The sequence below is a fragment of the Pinus tabuliformis genome, chromosome 2_2 (genome assembly GCF_031772625.1).
Source record: "Pinus tabuliformis cultivar Carrire ecotype Pingquan chromosome 2_2, CPIR1, whole genome shotgun sequence".
Taxonomy (NCBI): Eukaryota; Viridiplantae; Streptophyta; class Pinopsida; order Pinales; family Pinaceae; genus Pinus; species Pinus tabuliformis.
This window is the reverse complement of record NC_142300.1, coordinates 226569552-226588868: the sequence shown is the minus strand read 5'-3', so window position 1 is coordinate 226588868 and position 19317 is coordinate 226569552. Positions and strand designations below refer to the sequence as shown.

The following is a 19317-nucleotide window of genomic DNA, read 5'->3' as shown; positions in this document are numbered from 1 at the left end:
GAGTTTTATAAATCATGAAGGTTACATTATCATGAAACAAGCTTTTATATGCATGATGGGAAAAAGATCCTGGTAGTAGCGGCTTGGGAGTGGCCTGGGCTGCATCATTTACATCTAGCATGCAACGGGGTTACTGGTCATCCCTTTTGTTCAGGAGTTGGAGCATACAAAACACATGCATCTATTTTAGTTAGTCTTTAGCGAATGTCAAAGTCTCTTCATACAAATGCCCTCACCATTGCTTTATTGAGGCTCACAAGTGATGATGATCAATATTTTTTTCTATTAATCTTAGACTACCATCATTTCGAAACATTTTTGAGGTGCTACACGTCTAATCCATGAAATTGTATATATTCGTATCGTTGATTTTGCTAGAAATCTAAGGTTGCTAGCATTTCCATGCAATTTTGATTCTACTACAATTCTAATTCATGTATACGTTGTATATATACACCATTTTTGACATCCAACTCGGTAATAGGTATATACAATTGTTACACATTCGTTCTTTTTATGAGATGGAGCATGCACAACATATGCACTCATCTATTTCCTATCATCGTTTTCTAATGCTCGAGTCTTTTCATACAAATGCCCGTGCTATTGTTTTATGAAGATCCATAATGATGTATGATCAATGTCTTGCTAGAAATGTAAGGCTACTGGCCATTTAAGCTTGTTAGCTTTAGATAGTAGAACATTGAATATCTCAAAACTCTCTGGACTTACTAGGCAGCAGGGTATGACACTGATACAGACCATATATTCACTTTTTCCAAATATGCAACACCTCCCATCTTGCAAGGAAGTACTGCTACAATTTGATTATCTTCTTAAAAGAATTTTCTGGAGTTAATATCAGTTTTTCCTGCTCCTGACATTATCTAAAATAAGTTGTCAGGTTTTTATTTACCATGGATCATGTGTTTAATTTCCATTGATTTCATTCCATGCATATGCAATGCAGGCCTTTAAAGTAATGCCTACATTGGTTTTTCTCTTGGGATTATGTGTAAAATAAGTTTCCAGATGCACCTGTTTGTTCTGAACTGTTTGTTGCTCCTTTTTTTGTGAAAACCTGGTTGTTCAGAACTAAGTGCACATGAAAGTTTTTGTGTGCTTAATTTGCCCAATTTTTCACATCAAAATCCTTAAATTACCCTTGAAGGCCTGATTTTCTAGTCTTGCAAATGCTACAAAAATCAGACTTCGCAGTTGGCAGGGGTAAAAATTTATACAATGTTTTGCATTATACGTTTGCACCTGTGGTACTGCTAAAAAAGGCTTCACAAGTTATATGATGCCAACTTTTTCTCATAGCAGTTTTGCAAATGGTTTTTATTATTCTGGATTGAAATGAAAAAGTAAACCTCTGGCTCATGTACCTACTTTTTATTTGGCTCTGCTTTTACAGATCAATGTCTTACAATGTTTCCAGTTAGCCTACTCTGTTTTCATTTATCAATTTCTTATGCTTTGTCCAGTTATTATTTGGTTGCTTTCATATATGTCCTTGAAATATTCTTGGATTTTTATCTCATATACAAACATAAGTTTTTTGTTTTGATCATTTGTGTAATTCACCCAATTGTAGGTCTAGTCAACTGTAATATGGCAAGGGTCAACTGGTAGGCCTGTTACACATTTAGTTGAAGCGAAAACACTTGTTTCACTATATTCAAACATGACTCCACCTAGTGCTGATGGTCTAGCAAAGATACATGTTCCACCTAGTGCTAAAGGTCCAAGAAATGGAGGAGAATCACACTTTCCTCATCCACCTCTGAATGAAAGGATTCTTTCATCTCTATCACGTAGATTTGTTGCTGCACATCCTTGGCATGATCTTGAGATTGGTAAGTGCTAAGAACCTTTTTTGCCTCATTGTTTGTTTTGTTGATAATGGCCATGATGTGGTGTCATTTGTAACTTTATAATGATCACTCTGGATATAGCTTATTTATGTAACATTCAACTGTAGGGGGTACTTGCACACATAACAAAAATACATTGATTATACATTATATTGATCATCAGGAGGTGTCTTCAATACTTAAGTGGTTTACAGAAAAGCTAGCACACCTATCCTTGCATGCAATCTGTCAGTAATTATTATTTGGTTCTGAAAAGAAATTTATCCATAAATGCCTTTATCTTGTGATTTATTGACTCTTTACCAGTTCAATGATAGATTACACTATACTAATGTCTCTGATGCCCATGCAATGTAGTAATAATTAGTCTCCTAGATTTTTTCTTTGGTTTTTATTTGGGTTGGTTGATATAAATGTGAAATTCAATGTCTGGCTGCAGGACCTGGAGCTCCTTCGGTGTTCAATTGTGTAAGTACCTAGTATCCCTCTTTGATTTTTATAGAATGTGTTCCTTGCTTTGAAGGATAGGATAAAGCCTAAGGTGTGATCACATCAATCATGCTATGTTTTTTTTTTGTTCCCTTTTTAACTAGAGCTTGCTTCTAGGATCTAACACCTATGTGCCTTTGAAAAACATGATTGTCTCCTGTCTGTCATATTCACACTCTCAAGCATGAGCTGGGAATATTTTTATAAACATGGTGGAACAAGTAATCAGCTCCTTACTAAACTCATAGTAAAATGTTGTCTATATAGGAAAAACCTAGTGGGCAGCTTGAAAGGCATATCGCATTCAAATAGTAGAAATGTGTGATCACATCAATCATGCTTTTTTTTGGTTCCCTTTTTTAACTAGAGCTTGCTTCTAGGATCTAACGCCTCTGCGTCTTTGAAAATATGATTGTCTCTTGTCTGTCATATTCACACTCTCAAGCATGAGCTGGGAATGTTTTTATAAACATGGTGGAACAAGTAATTGGCTCCTTACTAAACTCGTAGTAAAATGTTGTCTATATAGGAAAAACCCAGTGGGCCACTTGAAAGGCATATCACATTCAAATAGTAGAAACATGTTATCAATTTACCACATTTGAATAAGCTCATATCTCTTATCCAATTTACCTATTTTAACATCTTTGTTTCGTCATTTCACCTATAATCATGCACTTGGCAGAGTTATTATCTATTATCTGATTTACCTATTTTAACATCTTTGTTTGGTCAGTTCACCTATAATCATGCACTTGGCAGAGTTTTTATCTGCTTGTAAGATGATATCAAATATTGTTTTGTAGCTCATCCACAACTTCTTTTACTCCCAAGCGCTTAGTTAGGAGCCATTACTAACAATGATGCTGCTACAACTGTTGTTTTAGTGCTTACTTGATTGCAATTAGGGAAGCTTGTCTAAATCTTTCCTTGTTCTCGCAATAGGCTATCATTGTTTTATATTTTCATGTAGAAATTATAAAATGTATTAGATCTTCATCTTACATAGATAAAAGGTGGTTGGGCATTACATTGATTGGCCTCCTTGGATATGTAGCTTTTTTGTTATTAAAATTGTATCTGGGACGAGCATTTTGTTATCTCATTATTTTTCTGCTCTTGATAGTGTGCCCAAAAGTATGCCCTTCATATCTCTATCCCTGATACTTTGCTTTTGTGCTTACTATCGCTGGCCTTTCCTCACAGAGCCCTTAGATTAACCCTTTGCACAGTGTTTCAACTTTTCATTGCTAAGCTTGATAGAATATGGTTTCTGATGTCCTAGACAATGAGCTTCTTATAGGTATGGATAATTATCTCTGTTATCTCATACATAATCAAGATTAGAAATTATATTTTATAAGGATTCCAAGGACCACAATTAGGCATGATCATACATGCTATTATCCAATCCATGATTTCATTTCACTTATCATTTTTTGTTATTTTTCGATACTCAGGTTGTGGAAATTGGGAAGGGGAGTAAGGTGAAATATGAGCTGGACAAAAAAACTGATCTGATCAAGGTAAGCTTTATTTATTTTGAGCCTTTGAAATAAGTGTTGTTTTTGTAAGTAGTTTTATTGGGTACCATATTTTAGGTTAATCTTTAATTACGTTTTTATTCTGTAATCTATAAATGCAGGTAGATCAAATTTTGTACTCATTAGTTTATCGCCATGTGCAGTAGAGAGTTCTAGAATCTTGAATTGTCAAAGGGAGAACTTAGAAGTTGGAAATTAAATGACCACAGCCATTCCGAAAGACCATGTGAAAATAAGGTTTTCCACAAACCAATTAACTCTTCTAGAAAAATTCAACAATTCCAATTTAATAATCCTATAGGCCTCTCTTTGTACCTTTTGGGACAATTGCTAGTAAATATAAGCTAGAGGCATTCCATGCCCTTTCATCGGCTCACCTTCTGAGGTTTCACATCTCGCAGGCATTGCAAGCCTTTGTATTGTTCAAGCCTCCTCTTGGTTTTTTAATAGAATTTGATCAGATTGGTTTTTCTTTTTTTGTGAGTATCAGACCTTGTGAGGTTTGATAAGAAATTGCAAGAAATGGAGAATATCCATTCTGGTGTAAATCATGTTTCATCAAAGGGTCTTTGGAGATTTGTGCAGATAGCTTTCTTCATGATCAGAAAAGGCCTCACCTCCAAGTGCAAGATGCTCATGGACATGCATCTGATGATGGAGAGAGGCAAAGTCTATGGAAAAGCTTGAGGAATTTGGTGTTCCACCATTCCAAAGACAGTAGCAACCAGAGTGGCTTTGGGCTTCAAGAATATGAATTCTCCTGTAGCAATAGCCCTGCCATCTTCAACATGGCCAAGAGAAAACATCACTACTTTCCCACACATATGCTTCACTTTCCATGCATTCATCCACATCAATTTGAAGAAAAGGAAGAGCCTAACACTATTGTTCTTCCCAAGTTGGATCACAACAATGAATACTTCAGCAAGGATTGCCTTGATCATAACAAGTTGCCTGCTCTTCAGAGGCTGAGCCCTTTGTTGTCTCCGATGTGTCGAAGGATCTCGAACTCGTTCAGTGAAGATAATGACCATCAGGTTGACAGGCATGCTGAGGAATTCATTGCTAAATTCTATGAGCAACTGAAGATGCAGAACAGGATGTCTTTGCTGCAATACCAGGAGATGCTTGACAGAGGCACAAGTTAATTACTTTATTAATGAAATTCTTCAATACAAGGAATATAGAAACGAATAAGTAGTTTTTCTTTTTCATTAACCTGTGCTGGATTTACGTACCACTACTTAATTATAATGATGGCTTTGGTTATACCTTAATTACAATGTTGATTTTGATTATTGTGATACACTTGGTTTGGTTATTCTCTAATTATAACTTTGGTTTTGATTATTGTGATGTGCATCTTATTGGTTCATCGTCAGGACAAGTTGAAGAACCAATCCGGATTACTGATTTAGAGTGTGCAGAGACTCCAACGGCTATATTGCCAACGGCTAATTTGACCTTGTAACATTTCTATTAGCTAAAACAATTAAATTATATCTAAGATTAAAATCATTTAATCATATGAGTATTAAATATAATGGTCATATATTTATTAGATGATCTATAATTATTATTATTCTACTATTATTTAAGTATAAATAAACGATACTCTTAGAATTTAGTTATCTTAAGTAAAATTATGTTAATCTTAGAATTTAGTTATCTTCGGTCACCTATGTTTATTAATGAATCCATATTTATTTAATAATTCATAATACCAATAATAAATAGAGTAGAATAAAGGGAATAACAATATTATTGCATATATATATTTATTTATACTACTATCTAATTCTCTTTTCTAATGGTCATTGGGAAACAATGTCTCCTTTAATATATAAATAACCGAATTATATTTATTAAATACTCAATATATACTCAATATTCTATTATTAGGTAAATATACTATTACTTATAAGGTTTAAAATAGACATTAGTCATATGTAATCAAATAATGGAACCAAAAATCTAATCTAATAAATCCAATATTATCATAAACGGGACAAGGTTAATACCCTAAAACTAGGACTAATCCTCATTTAGGGAAAATCCTCATTTTAGGGAAAATCCTCATTTTCCCTAAAATCCTCATTTAGGGAAAATCCCATATGATTGTTGAGTATTAATGTTGATTGAGATTCTGCAAGTTTTAGTCAGAGATTTTGTTCACTCTTCTAATAAGAGTTTTCAAATACTTCCCATCCCACTACAGAGAAAAATAGGTGATGTACTTTCATTTTAAAAGGGTTTGAAACTTACCTAGTATTTTCACTAGTATTCACGACATTTTTGGGCTTTGATTGGGAACAAACAGTGCTACCAACCAAAAATAGAGATGGTATCATCATTAAAATTTATGCTTATATTAAAGAGTATATTGGTTTTGTTTTTGATCCATTTTTATATTGAGAGTTTAATAAGTTTGCAGAATCTTATTTTTATTTCAATTATTAATTATTATAAAGATGGTAGGGGTTTTTATTATAAAAAAAAATAAAATGACTCTACTATTGCATTTGCAGGTGCTCCGAGGAATCATGCAAGGCAAGGCAAGTGATAATGAAGAAATACTAAGAGTGCACACATTTCTATTTCAAGTATACACTACATTTATTTTATTTTATTTCAGTAAGTAGCTCTCTTGGAAATGGTTGAGAAATGGTATAAAACTTGCCTTACAGGAATTTATTATTTTATTCTTAACAGGAAGAAGGATGGGTGGTTTGGTGTGCCTCCAAGAAATGATTAAGCATCGAAAAAACATCTAGTGATAAAGACGTTTCTACAACTTTAGCTTGTTATGAAGTTGATGATACTAGTTCATTACCCGAATTAGATTCATTCAATATGAAGCTTCCTCGAGAACTATATCACCACCAATTTGGATACCAATCGCTGCAATTCTTGGGCTATAACAGGAGATGGAGCCAACTAGAATTTTGAAAGCCAATAGTGGAGAAGATAATTATGTAGGTCACCAATAGATTGAGAATTGGCTTATATCATGTTGCCAGGACCTATGTCAATTTTTCATCTTTTGTAAAACCTTCATGAAGATAGAATTTCCAATCGATTGTAAATTCAAATTCATATACCTTATTACAATTCTTCTTCATCAACGAAGCCAATTCCAATTATACAAGGGTATTGAAATTGTGGTTTAACAACTAGATATGAATTTAATTTCCACCATTTAATGTGATTGAAGCTTTGAATTTCTATGATAGAGAGTAAACCCTTTTGTATGATGGAGAAATCTAGAACATTTCTTTTTTGAATCATACTATGTCCTAAAATGAAGTTTCAACTGAGGATCCTGCATGTTCAAATGGCGTGAATGAATTTTTAGAAAATATAAGTGTTTTTCCTTATTATTTCATTGTTGCCTTGTTATTTTCATTTAGATTTAAAATTACTTTGTTGTTAGCGTTGAAAATAATGGATTTATATATTTTTTATTCTGTTGGTATCCATAAACAACAAAGATTTAATGTAATTAAAATCACTATTTGTGAACTTTGAATGTGAAACTACTTTGAAAGAACATTCAAAATGATTTTATTTATTTTTTTTAAATATTTTTTTTATATTGTCTCTAGAGAGACAATAGTTTGAATTATGGACATATAGTCTCTATAGAGACAATAATTTTTTAATCTCAGCTATTGTCTCTAAAAAGAAAAAGATGTAATTGTATCTAAAGAGACAGAAATGGATTTGTCTCTAGAGATACAACTGAAATTGTCTCTAGAGAGACAAATCAAATTGTCTCTTAATAGATAATAATTATTTTCTTTATAGAGACAATAATAATATGTGTTCTATATTGTCTTTATAGAAACAATTTTTTAAGATATTATATTTTAAGACACCCGCTTAAAGACAATATTTAAGACAATACACAAGTTTCTTTTTGTCTTAAGTTAAGGCAATTGACTCAAATATTGTCTTAAAACACCCCTTCATGTAGTAGTGATCCCACGCGGTGGTAGTACCTGCCGAATAGAAAAGTAAATTTGCTGGTATTAGAGTAGTACACTAAAAATCTTAATTTACGGTATTTAATTTATATTTGAATTAATAATAGTTTTTTATGTTTATAATTTTTTATTAAAAATATATATTAATTTTTTAATTGAAGATAATCAAGCTTATTGTATAGTAGAAAATAAAATTGTGATTACCTTATGTAATTATCAATGTAATTATATGGAAGTTTTCATGTGTTCTCTAGTTATGCTGATAGGTGTCTTCTTATTGTAATTGGGCACTTTCATCATTTTATTAAAAAAATTGATTAGACGGTTTAAGTTTAAAAATGTGTGTATATTCTCGTCATTGTTACAATACCAATGGATTGAATTCACACCACTAACTTTACTGCACATCTAAATCACATGATTAAACCTTGTTTAAATTATTTTTTTACAAAGCTTGATTAAAATTTTACCATGCCATTTGTTGATTGACACCTATTAGGTTTAATGAGAATGGGAAGAATACACACGTTACACACAGGTACCATAACAACAATATGATGATTACAAAACCTTACACATACACTTGTCATATTAGTGGAAAGATATTTCAGAATAAGATGATTATTCGTTTCCAATTCCAAATAACAGGTGTATGTCAGTTTCATCAACCTATCTATCAATTTCACCCTTTCGTGTAACCGTAACCTGAATAAAACAATTTTTTATCCAAATAAATTCATTTTTTCATTCAATATTTATAAATTTAAAATTAAAAATGTAGTACCATGCAAAATTCTTTTATCTACTTTAAAACATTGTAATAAATGTGAAAAAATGTAATATTCTAATTTTTATTGGACGAAATGTGTCTTTCTTCTTCCTCAGATGTTTCCAACAATCATTGCACAACTCTCGACAAGGAGAAATGTTTGTTCACATGTAGAGAAGGAGCAATAGCTTTTATACTCCATAGTTGTTGGCCTGTAGAGAAGGAATAATATTTTCCGGGTTTTTCATTACGTATTTTTATCAAAAATCATTTAAACTTGAACTCATTTCGAAATTTTATTATGAATAAAAAATATCAAATACTTTCTTATAAATTAGAGATTATAGTAGCATTGCCTTACACAGAATCGAAAAATCAATGTTACTGCCACATTTCCTTGGATAGAATCAACAAATCAATTGTCTATAGGTGAATATACCTAAAAGAAATTAGAAGATCCTACAATGGTGTACTACAAAATTATAATATATTGTGTAAGTCGATCAGAGAATGACAATATATTTAGTTGCAATGTTGTCGTGGGCTAAATTTGTAATAGATAAATTCTAAAATACCCAAGAAACAAGAAGGACAAAATGTAAGAAGTGACTGAGAGCTTCATGTGTCGTGCGTGAAAGAACACAAGGATAATTTAACATCGGTGGCCTATGTAATATTTTTGTTTGGGTTTTTTGGTTTTAATATTCAATTAAGGTCAGATTGGTTGGTAAAGATGTGCATGTAAAAGTTTAAACCATATTCATAGGATTATATTTATTTTTATTCTTATAACATTTAAATATTTTTAGTTAAATACATATTAAATTATCCTTGTGCTTCATCTAACCCTTCCTTCCCTGCGAAAGTCTACAACAAATGACAAAATAAAAACTCACTATAAAAAATATTTGATAATGTTACTTTTAAAAATTGATATATGTCAACTGCGAGATGATACCCATTTTTGATCTTCCCAGAATCAATAAATTTGTGAACTATTCCTTATAACTATTGGGAATGGTTCATGCATGGTCTGTGAAGCTTTCAGTTAGTTGTTACATTCTCTCATGCTTCTTTGTATAAGTTAGGTATTGATTCTAAACTTAAATGAAATCAAGAAATGATTATTTCTATTGAGTTAGTGCAAGTTCCTAGGTTTCCATTAGATGTTGTTTCAAATTAATGTATCATAATATTCTCTATACTTTTAAGTGAATTATTAGCTAGATATTAGTTTTAATGTTTATATTAAACCTATCATTGATCGAGATTGTCTTTCAATGTAACAAGAGGAAATAATAATTTTAAATAATACCATTCAATGTAATAATTTATATAACTATGGGAGGAACTCTATTGTTTGATTTTAAAAACATGTATAGATATTTTTGTTTCGAGGTGTAGTTCGGCAATGTGTAATTCTAAGGTTTTGTTTCCCCTGATATTTTTTAGGTTTTATGAAAAATCTCAAAGACAAACTTCTATTAATTAGATTTGATATAACAAACTTTCAAAAATATTGATATGCAAACAATTTTTTATTGATCTTGAGTTAATAGCTCCAAAATTATGATGGGACCAGCCCTGATCACTTACGACATATAATTATTTTGTGATTGCGTGGATGATTTTTATGGTTGATTGGTTTTATGGTGCGGTTATGGTGAGTTAATGTTCTGAGTCTTAGATGTATGCTGGTCTCTTGTTTTTCACAGTTATATGGCTCAGTTGTGGCTGTGATGCCCCTCTATTTATCAGTCGTGTGTATTGATTCATAGCTTGGCATCATTGACATGAAACCCTCGACTTCTACAAGGTACTCCACTCGTCTATGGGTCTTGTGTTGGTCGCCTACCTTGTGCCTCTCCAGACACTACTTTGGCTATACTCTTGGGTTGCCTCGGCTCTGTAAATTCGTTTGTCATTGTGTGGTCTCGATTATACTTTTATCTTCAAGGCTTTCACCTCGCTGTTTAACTATAAGCTTGACATTTCGCTGCAAGTCATGGTCATGGGGTCGCTCGAACCTCAACTCTCATCTAGGATTCGAACAGAGGTAATCTCTCCTTCCATGGTTTATGGTTCTACTTAATTTGCTATTGTTACTAATTCTTCTCATTCCTTGTGAGAAGTAGGCGCTCTAGCGACTGTGACCTTCGTCCGTGGCTTCCTTCCTCCATTTGCAAGGGCTCGGCTCCTCTGGTAAGTGAGCTCTCACTAAAACCTTGTCCCTGTTTTCAATTTATTTTTATGGTTTTATTTCTTGAATTCTTATGACCTCGTTTGGTGGCCACTATAGGTGAATGACTGGGCTCATCAGTCGTTGATCTCTTGCCCTGACACCTACGCTCTTGTATCGGGTAGGGTTGTGCCTCGTCTTTTCTCTGTCTATATGTTTCGAAGTGTTTGCTATTTGTAGTATTTACTTGGTCTATTGTCGAGGGTTGTGGCTTTCGCCTCACTGTTTTATGGTTCTGTGTATTTATACCTCTGGGATGTTAACTTATGAAATTGTAATTATGTGGGCTTTGTGGTTAACTTATGAACTCGTAGTTATATTCGGCACTGTTATGGATGACCTCTGTTTCATTTTTTGGTCCTGTAGCTTGTTTGTGACTTTATATTTGTATCTTCGACTGTAATTTTTTTTTGGTATCTATATATACACATATATTTTGAAAAGAAAATAGTAAATGTTAATGATACAAGTTTGTTGCTACCTATAGATGCTTGTTTCTTTCATTGTTGGTAATTGTACTCGACTCTTCTGCAAACCATCTCTGTTGATTTATGGAACTCAGTCACGTTTTCTTCTTGCCTATATGATAATTTCTCACTCTCTGTCACTGTTATGAAATGGGTAGATGAACTTAATTAATTAAATTTGGAGGAAAAAAAAAAGAAATAACTTTAGGTTGCAATGGACTCATATTTTTTTTCTTCTCAAAATGATTGCGTGCTTCTTTTTACTCAATACTATGATGGATCATTACAGAGGATTTTTCCTTCCTTCCTAAAGATCATTTTACAATTATATCAATGTAAACTTTAAAACAGGAATTATAAACTCAAAATGGGAACTCTGGCCAAAAAATCCCAAAAAAACATCAAAAACGGTGCTAAAAACGAAAACTGTGTATACTGGAATGAAGATTTTATTTTTTAGGGGTCAATTTTGAACATGTTTTAAAAATGGTAGTGACTACAAAATTTATATAAAATTTTCGAGCAAAATATAGCTTCAAAATGAAAAAGTGATGATACTAGAAGGATGATTTTTTTTTAGGGTCAATTTTCAAACTTTTTAAAAAATGCTAGTAAAACCAAATTTTTATGTGCCGAACGAAGTTGTTTATGAGGAAAAAAACACATTAATGTTTTTGGTAGAATATCATTTTTCTTTCCTAAGTATAAATTCAACATGTTTTCAACCATTACATGCCATGGTTATTACACCTAAACATAGATGGACAAATTTACCATATCACATCAAGCACATTTTCCTGATTATTCTTATTTTAATTTTGAGCATGAAAATTCATAGGAGGCCAGGATTTCGCTAAAAATAGGAATTGGAGTCAGATTAGATTGAATCTCCTCTAATGACCCTCGCTAAACTTTGCACCCTATCCATAAAATATGTTCACAAAAGGTTCACAAGGAATCCCAGAAGCAAGTTTCATTTTTCTAAAGCAACTCAATTACACCTAAAGAACCTTATTACTCCCTCATAAATGTGTTCCCAATAAATGAAGGTAGGATAACTTCATTTTCTATCAATAAATCCCAAACCTAGATGCCAGAGTATTTTCTCTCAAGAATGAAATAATTGGAAAAACAAGCAAGTTCCCAAAAGATAACTCTAGTGTCAATCACAATCCTAATAATGCATCATCAGTTAAATCATACCCCACATGTAGGGAGAATATGATGAGCTACCTATGACCACTCAATTTACTTTGATTAGAGTATCTAAAGCCATAATAATAATATATTTTAATTTCTTTCCAAACCTTTAAAGGAAGGTCACTGTCACTGTCACATTATGAACCACAACAATAACTTTGATGGCGTTTTAAATATAGTTACATGGTATTTTGTGTTTATCTTATTTTGTTGCAGGTGACTCATGAGGAGAACATGGATGCTAATACGACAATGGGAAACACAACCAAAATCAGAAAACTAAGTTTGGATCTCCATTAACATAAATTACCACTGAGAAAGGATTGCGTTTATCAAATTCACTTGGAATATCTTAACAACAGCATAAAAACATCTTCCTTGGCAACAATTCTCAAATGTCAATTAGGTCAAGAATTTACACCCAATATAAGGAGACACCCCTATTAATATGGTTATTCAGTGTGTTGCTTCCCCCACTATTATCAATTAGATGTTACCCATCCTCATATCTAAATAAAAGAAAAGGGAGAAATAAAATAAATGAAAAGCACCCCAATGGGGGAAGTAACGAGGGATATAAAAACCTTTTATGGGACTATGAACATCTAGTTGGTAGTAAATGCTTATTATTTCATTGTGGTGATTACACTGTAGACATAGAAACTCATTAATATTGGAAGAATACTTTTAGAAATCCTTGAGTCATATTTAAGGAGTCAATAATAACCCTAATGACTTCACAACACAGCCTATTACCAACTATCTTATATCTGACATTTAGTCATTAATTTGATCTTATATCTATCATTTAGTCATTAATTTGATTATTTTCTTATTATTCAGTTATATAATCATATCATATTATGTTTGATCCTAAATCAAATATTTATCTGAGTGAGGAAAAGATACTCCAAACTATACTCACCAGAAACTACAATAAATAAATGGGAAACCTACATGAATAAAACAAAACTACAATGCAATTTAATTGATCAAAATAAAATAAAACTACAATGCAATTTAACTCATCAAAATAAAACAAAACTACCTTGCAATTAGATTGAGACTACACTTACTGAGAAATCAGTAGGTGTATGTGTAATCTTTAAAATATCCAAATCAATTTCCCATGTTGTATAATCTATGGGTTTATCCATGAAATTCTCACCATATTCCAAAATCGACAAAGAATGGATTTACGAGACTAATAAATCATATTGTGTTTCATTGATTTATTGTATCTAGCTTCCTTTTAAGATGCTTATGGGCTCTTCAAATTCTTTTCTCTTGAATAAATAAATATTTGACATTTTCACCATTTATGACAATCAAATTTCTGCCCTCCTCTATTCTTATTTCATTACCTTCTTTTTGAATCTTGAACATTGGTTTTGTCCCATCCTCTTTTTTCTCCTTAGATATTAGCACTTCTAGGTTTTCTTAGGCTTCCACCCCCTTATTTTATCATACCCATATTTCCTTATTTTCGCAATACACCTCTTAAAATATTGTGCCATGGAATATCAATCATCTAAAAGGAACTTTCCAATAGTCCAAATGTTGATTGAATATTTATTTTCCCCATTACATGGATATGTCCTTTGGATGCGTAATATTTTCCCCATTATGTCTATGCGTAATACGTGGGTTGTATACATCGAATTGTGTTGAACATCGTGAATCTGGTTAACAACATTGAAAACTTAAACCCTACATTGATTTCATTTAGTTGCGTGGAGGTATGTACACTAGTGTTGAAGTGTTACTTGGAATGGAGCGTTGACATAGTGGTATGCATTGTGAAGTTTTTGTATCCCAGTTGTTGTCAATTAAAACTCTATAGTTGTTGTCAAAATCTGTATATACAATTGAAGCCGTAGTATATATGTGCAACGGAGATATATACTATATGCAATGTGTTGTATTGAGTGAGTGTGTCATGCGTCTGTTGGCTTATTTGCATACAACTCCAAAATTATTCACTTTAGTATGTTGATTCATTATATTATGGTGTGTGCGTTGGAGGGTTTGGAGTCATGCCATCTGTGCGGACAGCGTATTCTTGTTTGATGGTCAAAGTTCTTTGTGCATGTATACAACATTTCAAAAGATGAGCTCAGCACACCCATTTCTTGTTCTCTTTTCTTCTACTTTGAGGCGAGTTGCTTGGGCTATTAGAGTATTCGAGCAATCGGGTGGTGGGGCAATTCTGAGAATCGCCCCGCCATCGCCCCGCCACCACCACTGGCATGTTTTAAATCTGAAATATTGAAAAGATATTATTAATACTTTTAAGTTCAGTTATATTTATATAATATCTAAAAAAATTGTAATGTATTTTATATTTTTTTTATATAACATGTAAGAATATTATAATGCCTGAGTAAAATATATAATATATAAAAATACTATAATGTAATGAGACAAATAATTGATTGTAAATTGGTATTTTTAGTAAATGAAAAACGTTTTTCAAAAAAAATTTAATGATGGGATTTAAAAGATAATGGTTTTGAGGTATTTATAAATTTTAATCAATAATAATAATTAGTATAGCCAGATAAATTAAATGGTTGGTAAATGTCTAATCCAGGTGGATGTTGGTGGCCACCCACCTATCCCATTTGGACCCCCACAACTGTATCTTTCAGTTTTTCATTTCCCTAAATTATAGCACAGTTTACTATTTTTAGCAGTTTTTCGGGTCCTGAACTTTCGGAGCCATTTTGAGGCCCTAAACGACGTTTTTTTGGGAATCTGGGGCAACATGGGTCCATGGACATATGTTGCCTCCCAAAGTGGTAGTGCTCGGATAGATCTTTCTAACTAGCTATTGTACGCGTCAAACAGAGATTGTATGCCAAAGTTACGACCCCGGGAAATTGATGTACCAATTTGCCCAAATGGGGCCCACAATTTGGCGTTTCATTTTCTAGGGTTAGATTTTGGAATGCTAAAGGTTTTCCATTGTTTCTCAACAATAAATAGGCCTTCGAGCCTCATTGTAACATAGCTCGGAACAGTTCAGAGGCATGCAGCCACCACATCTCTTCTCAGAGATAAGCTATCATCGCCCTAGCTGGTTTATTTCCATTTCTGGTTGTAAGCATATTTCAGTATTTTCCATTAATGAAATGAAGTATTATTTCCACTGCAACTTTGTGTATATGGTTATCTCTGTAATTTGTTGCGTTCCTATTTAAATCTGGATCAGTGGTATCAGAGTGGTCTACTTTTTCTCTGTTTTTCTTTGCATGTCCCCAACGAGGTCGGGATATAAGGAGTTAGGTCTGGAACTGGTCGAACCTTTGCAAGACCAGCCTCGCAAATCTCGACGGCCTCCCACGGCGGATGAGAGGAAAGAGGAGGGAGCAGGAGATCCCATCAAAATCTTGCTCGAAGAAGCCCTCGAGCGATAACGAAACGCGATGATGGACATCTTTGCCCAGATCCTTCAGCGGCTACCCAGAAGCGATGCATCGGCTTCCAGCAGCTACTCTGGAAATGCCACACCCTTTAAGGTACAAGTTAATTTTGAAATCCCCATCTTCAAGGGTCAAATAGACGCAGATTCTGTAGATAAATGGTTAAATCTGCTAGATGGGTATTTTTCTGTTCATGAATTTTCAAATCGGGAAAAGATTGTTTTCGCTCTTCTCAAAGCAGCCCCCCACGTCAAGGACTGGTGGGAAACCTACTGCGAGCAGAAGGGTGAAAGTACAGGCTCACTATTTTCAGTCGCACCCACTTGGAATGACTTCCGGGATGCCATCAAGGAGGAGTACTACCCTGTCGGAAGCTATGAGGATAAATACATCAAATGGACCACACTGCGGTAGGGACGAGACCAAGATGTGCTGGAGTTCACAAACATTTTTCATACCCTTCGCACACAATTGGGTATCAAAGATTCTGCGCTGCATCTGGTACTCAAATACCGCGACTACCTACACAGATACATCCAGGAAGAGATGGGGTTCTTGAACATCTCCTCACTCGGCACAACATACCGATATGCTGTCAAAATCAAGAAAAAGTTCAAACAGAAGAAGCGAGACTTTGGATCTGCAAATCTGAAGCCCAAAGGACAAAGCCAAGGCGAGGTGACCCAAGACAACCCTTCGAAGCTGCAAGAAAAGAACAACACCACGAAGCCAAAGAGGGACAGAGGGAAGTGGTGTGAGTTCCACAAGAGTCCCACTCATAACACAAGTGAGTGTCGGACCAAGCAGTCGTTGGTGGCCGAGTTGAAGGCTTTCGAATTAGATGCATGTTATGACCCTGAGCCAGAACCCGACAAGGGGAATGGCAAAGGGAAGTAGATCATTGATGCGGATCCCAGCGCCACTGTTGCCACCGCTAAGATCTAGAAAGATTAGCCCAAAAATCTAGAGGAAGGGGAGCGCCTTTTCCACTCACATATGTGGGTGAAGGGTTTACCACTATAATTCATTGTCGATAGTGGCAGCCAAAACATCCTCGTTTTAGTAGAGGTCATGAAGCGGTTGGGCCTACCGACTACACCACACCCACAACCGTATAGTATCGGATGGCTTCATGAAGGACGAGATCTCAAATTTCACTAGCAGTGCCGCCTTCCCTACAGCATCAAGCCCTTCACAGACGAGGTATTGTGTGATGTTACATGTCAGGATGTTTGTGATGTATTATTAGGCCAACCATACTTGTGGAGGCGGCTGTGTATGAGTCAAGGCCTCGTGCTGTCATTATTTCTTTAAATAATTCATTATATAGGATACCGGAGGTAGCCCCACCTATTTCCACATCTTTGATCACTACCAAGAAAGGCAGCAAGCTCATATCACAGACCAGGAAATTCATCTGTCTGGTTCACTCCCAAAGGGGAAAATCATTGCTACATCCATGACCCCTGCAAAGGCTTCCTCCACGCAGCAGCAACAGCAAAGGGATACTTGTCCTCACCCACAGGGGTACCACACAAGTTTCAGGTGGGTAACAAAGTCTGGTTGCATCAACAAAAAGAATGCCTTACCCGAACCCATCAAAAGCTCAGACCACTCCGACATGGTCCTTCCAGGAGTACCAAGGCTACAGGAAACAACGCTTTGAAGCACAACATTCCTCCATTCCTTCGCTTGCAACGAGTGTTCAATGTGGACCATCGTCGACTATGCTTCCCACCATTTCTAGTCACAGCAGAGATTGCAGAACAGCTCACTAGAGACCCAGCTCAACAGAAGCTTCCTCATCTTAGGGAGGAACTCAACGCAATGGGGACCATTGCTTCCTAAGTGGGGAGGAATGATCCACGTGGATGTTGGTGGCCACCCACCTATCCCATTTGGACCCCCACAACTGTATCTTTCAGTTTTTCAGTTCCCTAAATTATAGCACAGTTTACTATTTTTAGCAGTTTTTTGGGTCCTGAACTTCCGGAGCCATTTTGAGGCCTTAAACGATGTTTTTTTGGGAATCTGGGGAAACATTGGTCCATTGAACGATGTTGCCTCCCAAAGTGGTAGTGCTCGGATAGATCTTTTTAACGAGCTATTGTACGCGTCAAACGGAGATTGTATGCCAAAGTTATGACCCCGGGAAATTGATGTACCAATTTACCCAAACGGGGCCCACAATTTGGCGTTTCATCTTCTAGGGTTAGATTTCGGAATGTTAAGGGTTTTCCATTGTTTCTCAACAATAAATAGGCCTTCGAGCCGCATTGTAACACAGTCCGGAATAGTTCAGAGGCATGTAGCCACCACATCTCTTCTCAGAGATAAGCTACCATCACCCTAGCTGGTTTATTTCCATTTTTGGTTGTAAGCATCTTTCAGTATTTTCCATTAATGAAATGAAGCATTATTTCCGCTGCATCTTTGTGTATATCGTTATCTCTATAATTTGTTGTGTTCATGTTTAAATCCGGATCAATGTCAATAAACATTAAAATATACATCTCAGATTGCTAAAATTAAAAAAAATCATAAAAATTACGAAAAAAATTATAATTTTATAGAAATTTGACAATATACATTTATATATTGAACTTTTCTTTAATATTACCAAACTTCATACTATCTTCTTGTCCATAAACTTACTACAACCTATTTATTTATGAGTTTTTCATTTCATTAAATACATGACCCTAGATTTTAATCTAAATGATAAAAATACTTTATAAATATAGTTGATCCCATTTCACTACTCATAAATACAATTAATCCCATTTCACTAATAACAAACCAGCATACTAGCTGGCTCACTTTAATAATAATTAAGGCACACTTACCAAACCTCAAACTAACCTCTTATCCATGAACTTACTACTCCCTCCTAATCTCACAGCTTCATTTGTAAACTTACCACTTTCTGCGATACACAATCTTAAATTTTAATCTAAATCAACAAAATAATTTAAAATACAGTTGATCCTCGGAGAAAAAGAAATGAAATAAATTCGGAAAGGTTGAAGTTCTGGCTGGCTCATTGTTTTATTAAAGGACGTTAAATAATATTGTTGGACGCGAAAATGTTCTCTGGCTACCTTCATTTGTAAGTTTTTCGTTTCCCTACATCAACCACATTAGATTTCCATGGAAAGCATGGAAATACTGTAAAACACATTGGATGTTATTTCGCTTATAGGGCTACAAGAATACGACAATGCCGAGTATATTTTCTGTTTTATATCATCTCACTATTTTTTTCTTTTATATCTCGCTATCAATTTGTAAAACCCATGAATGCTTAAAATGTTACCTAAC

General features: G+C 34.3%; 1 long non-coding RNA gene and 1 pseudogene across 1 annotated transcript; both read left to right on the top strand.

Annotated features, from left to right (window-relative positions):
• Positions 1 to 1692: 1692 nt before the first annotated feature.
• Positions 1693 to 3894, top strand: LOC149192138 (uncharacterized). Its single transcript, XR_016254867.1, has 3 exons — positions 1693 to 1859; positions 2317 to 2345; positions 3827 to 3894. It is a non-coding gene; the product is annotated as an uncharacterized LOC149192138 (long non-coding RNA).
• Positions 3895 to 4417: 523 nt separating this feature from the next.
• Positions 4418 to 5166, top strand: LOC149192137 (uncharacterized; annotated as a pseudogene).
• The last annotated feature ends 14151 nt before the right edge of the window (positions 5167 to 19317 follow it).